The 6000-nt window shown below is 43.1% G+C and overlaps 1 long non-coding RNA gene across 3 annotated transcripts in view; it reads left to right on the top strand.

The window, feature by feature from the left end:
* Positions 1 to 1394: 1394 nt before the first annotated feature.
* The window catches only part of LOC311517493, a 73369-nt gene continuing 68763 nt past the window's right edge, over positions 1395 to 6000 (top strand). Inside the window, exons 1-4 of one of the 3 annotated variants that reach the window (XR_014710721.1) lie at positions 1395 to 1476; positions 2444 to 2580; positions 3023 to 3150; positions 3944 to 4100. This is a non-coding gene — a long non-coding RNA (uncharacterized lncRNA). Of the gene's footprint in view, positions 1477 to 2415; positions 2581 to 3022; positions 3151 to 3943; positions 4101 to 6000 lie in introns of those variants that run through there. The other 2 variants (XR_014710719.1, XR_014710720.1) reach the window with 2 other exon arrangements.

The raw sequence follows: 6000 nt of genomic DNA, 5'->3' as shown, positions 1-6000 counted from the left end.
GGGAGAATGGATTGATTTAATCAGCTCTCATTAATGGCATTGGATATAGTTCAGCAAAAAGGAGGGGAAAGTCTTGCTGAATCTTTACAAGTTAATTGCTTGATGATCTGCATTATGGGATGGATATTTTACATAAGTATAAATTATGTGAAGTGTTGTTTTGAAATATTGGAATCTACAATCATTTAATGGGAGCACAAGCTCCTAAGGGATAGCAACAGAGTGGCACACCTGTAACTTGTAGGCTAATAGGCAATTTACACTGGTTTCTGTTACCAAACTCTTTGTGACTCCTGTTGAAGACTTGAACCCTATAATGCACCTCTCATGCCCAAGAATACAGGAAACCTTGTGCATTAATATACTTATTATCTAATGTTTATAAGTTATTTCCTTGCTCTGCATGGGCTATTAAAGTTGAGTGAGCTGGCTTGGATAAAACTGGATAGATTTGACCTGTAAATCTGAGCTATACAGGAACATTTTTGACGTTCCAAACAATCTAGGTAACTTTTTATTCAGAAATAATTTTTCATTTTTATGCAATTCTGCACTGCCTGGTTTCAGCCAAACACAAAAGTGCTGAAATATCATGGGAAAAGCAGTTCTCAATGTAATTTTAGCTCAGTTTTGCAGACTCAGTAAATTCAGACAGCTAGAATGTATGGCCGCACTTAACGACACTTATTATAGGCAGTACATGTGGTGACATGTATAGTTAAGCTTGCCCAGCACTTCCCCGCTATAAGACCGGTTTTCTGTTACTTGCAGCTTTGCCAAACTGTTAACCATTCAGAAGGAAATTTTCCATGCTGAGTATCAGCTTCCGGCTGAATTACTTCGGAAAATTTCAACTAAATTGGCTCAGCTGTTTCCCAGTGTTTTGCCCTTGTTAATAAAAGAGGTTATAAGAATTTTTTCTTGATTTGCTGAGGCAGTGAGGAGGAGGAGGAGGGGTGAGGAAATGCGGGTGTACAGGGAGACTTTGGCAGACCAGTAAAGTGCCTGAAACCACTATAGCTTATTGCTAAAAGCAGCCAAGTCAGCAGGCTGCAAATTGGCCATTCAGCACTCTCAGTTTGACCAAGGCAGGAGGGGAGGGGGTTTGGGTGCCACAGAAAGGGCAGCTTGACCCCGCGTCCTTCCTGATAAGAATTGTGTTGAAGTTGTTGATACATGCATTTTTGGAAGAGCAGGATGTGCCCCAGGAATGTCTATTGGGGCCTCAAGGCTGCAAACTCTGGAAAAACCCACACCTGGTTAATGGATAATCAGAAGGAACCTCTTGCTTGACCATTGAAATGGCTTACTTAACAAGTTTTCTTTAAGGGACATGTCATTCTATTACTAATGTATAAATAAGGGGGGAAAGTTTGAGGTAGTTGGACTCTCCCTCTGGATATCCCCACTGGCAGACAGAAGATTTGGCCACCGGAAGCCTGCCGCTGTGTCACTCGAGAGCCAAACTCAGTTTTGGTAATTATCAAGGGTTGGGGGTGTTTTATTAACCAGTTGAAGACGTGTGTAAGTGCTTGAGACTAAGTAAAGTTTAGCTTTAAGTGAAAGCACTCTTGTGTTGTGCTGTTTGTGCCAGCCATCTATCGGTCGGACGGCCGTGTCTCCCCTGATTTATTTCTGACACCACCTCGCACAGAGTAAAAGTTACCAAGAGCTTTGGGTTGAAAGAACCCTGGGTAACGGGTAACGGAAGAAGCAGCAGGAGAAAATATCTGGGTGGGCAGGAACCAAGGTGGGGATTGCATAGGAGCCGAGGTTCGGGGGTATATAGGTGCAGAAGGGGGAAGGATAGAAGCACAGGGACTGGAGCCAGAGGAGTTGAGTGGGCAGAGATAGAGGGGGGCAGTGGCAAGGGTGAGGATAAGAGAGGACAGAGACAGGCCTTTTCCTGTAGCCATATTGTAAGGCCTAAGGCCTCTCTCTGCAGCCATATTAGGAGAGCAGCAGCCATTAGCAAAGAAGCAGGAAGTTACAGCCTCACATTCCATCTAAATTACATTAAAACAATGTAATATCGTGCTGTTCAGAAGGCTCCTGTCCTAATAGCACCCACCATCACCAGATAAAGAAACCAGTCTTAAGATGGTTAAAGAAAACATAGTTTGATAGCATCCTGTCTGGCAAGAAATCACTTCTCAACAGTTGTGGTTGTGAAATCCTCATTTCTTTATTGTTTTGTCTTTATGGTCTCCACTTCTCTATTGTTTGTATGAGCTCTGTCTGGTTGTTTCTGTCTGTTACATAATTAATTTTGCTAGGTGTAAATTAATTAAGGTGGCGGGGTATAATTGGTTAGAGAATTCTGTTACAATATGTTAGGATTTGTTCGTAAAATTTTAGTAAAATGATTGGCTAAAGTATAGTAAGCAGGACTCAAGTTCCACTATATAAACTGAGGTCCAAAAGGAAGTTCTTTGGGAACCAGCTCCAGGACACAGCCCCAAGATCAGAGCTGCCAGACCTCAACACTCCACCAATGACCCCATGCAGAAGCTGGAGTCCCCCAGAAGACCTGATCCTGACTGACCAGCAGGGAATAATTCATCTGCCTTATTGGGAGTGGTGAGCATTGCATGCGTAAAGTGTGCATTCTGTTTTGATGATTGTTAATGAATAGATGTTAAGTAGGATATTATTGTGTAAGGCTCGTTCATTGGTAAAAGACCCTGCAAACCCACAGAATGTTAGGTTACTCCTGAGCCCTAGGAATGGGGTATGGGTGGGTGCCTAAATTAAGAGGGTTACACCTTGAGCCATGGGGACTGGGTAAAGTGTGCAAGTAACAGATAATTTTGTCAGGTTTCAGAGTAACAGCCGTGTTAGTCTGTATTCGCAAAAAGAAAAAAGAATGCATCCGATGCATCCGATGAAGTGAGCTGTAGCTCACGAAAGCTCATGCTCAAATAAATTGGTTAGTCTCTAAGGTGCCACAAGTACTCCTTTTCTTTTTAGATAATTTTGTGTGGGTAACACCACTGGACTCTAATGATCTCTCCCCTTCCAGGGTAATAATGACCTGGCCAGACAGCTGGAGTCATAACTGGAAACCACCAGACACAGAGCTAAATGATTATCGGTTTTGGGAGGAATGAGTCCTGTTTATGTTATGTGGTTAATGGACTGGATCTCAGGGTAATTGACAGCTCTGTTTCTACCTGTGTTTTTAAAAGATTGCAGAGGGCCCCCAGAGCAAGGAAGCAGTGTCTTCTATTGTAGAGTAGGAAATATCCAAATAAATAAATCAAATACCTTGTGCCCGCAGAGGAGAGAGGCTGGCAGAATACCCCTGTGGAGATCCTGGCACAAACCTAGCAACTTGCAGCCTGATTTCTCCTCTAGCAGTAGGAGCAAAGGAGAAAGCAACCCCTCTTTCTCGCCTCCTGTTAGCTTGAGTTTGCAGCTCATAAACCCATAGACTGGTTGCATGGTGGACTTTGCTGCTCTCGGCTCGGCCCCTAAACTGGTTGGAATCTTCATTCTGAGCGGAGCTTTTTTGACTCTTGTCATTAGGCTGACCCAATGGAATCCTCCTTTATTACATGGGAGACAGTGTGGTTTGGGGGAGAGGATTTGCAACAATCACATTGATTGGCCAAGATGCAGTGTCAGCTCTGACTAGGCTGGTGATAACCCTGGGTGTTAAGCCTTTGATCTTTAGCTGAAGCGGCAGCAGCTCATGCTTTTAGCTCTGGAGGTCTCTGGCTGAATGTCTGATGAGTGGGCCCAGCATAGCAGCCACCAGGTTAGATGGGTCAGATGCCCAATGGAGCTGAGCTATGCTGATTTGTACCAGTTTAGGACCCTGCCCCTTCACCCCAGGTTTCAGAAGCAACACCCTAAATTGGACAGGCCAGTCTTTTGTTTGCATGCTCCAAAGAGCCCTGAGATGCAGAAGTACATTCTGGTACCTCTGTACCTATTTCAGGGCACAGACAGCTACACAATCTAGCAGCTACCTTCTGAAAATTGGATCCTATGAATAGAACTGCTGACTGAGCTTTCTGAGATGTATTCAGTGAATTCATACCCGCTTATAAAAAACCACTCTCTCTTTGTAGACCGGATGAGGAGATTAAAACATATGGTAGGTGATTACCTTGAGTGTGATTGAAATAAATGATATCTCCAGTCACTATGAATATCCTGTTTTTCCTGAGATTGTCTTTTCCTGTCCTGTTTAAATTTTATGGAGAGTTTGTTTTAATAATAACCGCTCTAAGCAGCAAGTTTTGCTATTTAAGAACAATAGAAGGCACAGTTTTAAAATATACTCCTCACCCCAGCCCTTCCCCCACCCCACAACACACCCCTCCTCAAGCTGGAAAAATGAGGATCCTTTTCCTTTTTGAGTCCATTCCTTCATTCTTTACTCAGGCAAAATGTCCATTGACTTCAATGGGAAGAGTGACTTTATCAACACTGCAGAGCAGGAACCTTAGACTCTGATTCAAACCGCAGTGAATTCAAGCACTGGCCTTTCCTGCTGATATTCTTAGCCTGGCGATGTGCTTTATTACTGTCATAAAAAAGGACCTTAAAACGCACATTCTCATCATTACTTGGTTACTATGATCGGTCTGGGTAAAACCCAAGATTAAAGATAAACAAATTGCAGTGGAACAGGCACAAACATCAAGTATTGGGCTGGTTGAGATCTATCAATGTAATATGCATATGGTGATGGCTAGGATAATCTCCTCTCTCCTGTAAGAATGTGCTGTATTTTTTTAATGAACTAACTGTTTAAAAAATGCAAGGGTGCAATAAGAGTCCTCTGGAGGATGGATATTCTGTCAGATTTCCCGGAATTGGGTATAGTACTTCAGCCACCTATACCTGAAAACATGAACACTGGATCAGTCTAGCCCTTCAGTAGAAGATAAACCCGAGCAAGGACTGCAGGTTTTGGGGCCCCTGACTTCCTACTTAGTGATAGAGAAATGAATTAGGGAATTGCATGCATGCCTACGAACACCTGCAAATGAACGGGTTGATCCTGGACGGTGCTGAGCACTTGCTGAGAAATGTTGAGCCCTTCTCAACTTTTCTTAGGTTGAAGGGGGATCACCATCTCTTTGGAGATACTCAGTGACTTGCAGGATCAGACTACAGGCCCCAGTCCTGTACTTCAAAACCCAAGATATCATGCCTGGGGGCAAAAGGAGAAATTTTTCCTGCCCCAGCTCCTTTTCATACGTGAACACACCCATGTATGTGTGTAAGACTTCTCTAGCCACTCCCGCTCCGTCCACACCCCTGTACCTCCTTGCAAATTTTAGGTGCAAGCTTTGTCTATGCAGGGAAAAGAGGGACAGCACCACACAGAGGTCTCTGGAGGTGCCTCTGTGCATCCTGGCGAAGATCCCCACCACAGCCTACTTACTGTGAGCTCTTCATTGTTTTATTGTGTGTTTTGTGCAGCACCTGGCACAATGGGGTTGGAGCCCATAGGCGCTAACACACTGTCAAAAAGTAATAACTTCTCCCTTCAGCTCTGTGCACGGCAGTGCCTCAATGACGAGCACAATGTTCTGTCTGCTCTTAACTTTATAAAAGCAGATTTTATTGTATTAGAGAGACAGGGTAATAAAAACAAAGGAATTTAAAATGTTCAGTTCGTTATCTCTTGGCATGATGCATTATAAGTGTGTGTAAATCTAATTACATGGCATCCAGAACTCTCCCCAATATATTTATTTAATTCTTTCATCTAATTATATGAAAGTGCAATTGTTCAGACAACATTGTTTTCTCCAGTTCCTAAATTTAGATAATACACGTTAATGTATATGCCATCTTCCATGCAAATGTATTGCTAACCACTCCCCTGAATTAATAACACGGTTACAGAATCATGATATACTCTCAGAGCAGGGAGGGGGGGAATCTAAGAGGCAGAAGAAGAAAACATTATTTTTACTTTAAAATAGTTTTTTTCCCCAGTCACCTTGGGCCAAATCTTCTCATTTTGGCCTAGTTACT

Source organism: Lepidochelys olivacea (genome assembly GCF_965140295.1).
Source record: "Lepidochelys olivacea isolate rLepOli2 genome assembly, chromosome: 3".
Lineage (NCBI taxonomy): Eukaryota > Metazoa > Chordata > Testudines > Cheloniidae > Lepidochelys > Lepidochelys olivacea.
This window is presented reverse-complemented; position numbering and strand designations above follow the sequence as displayed.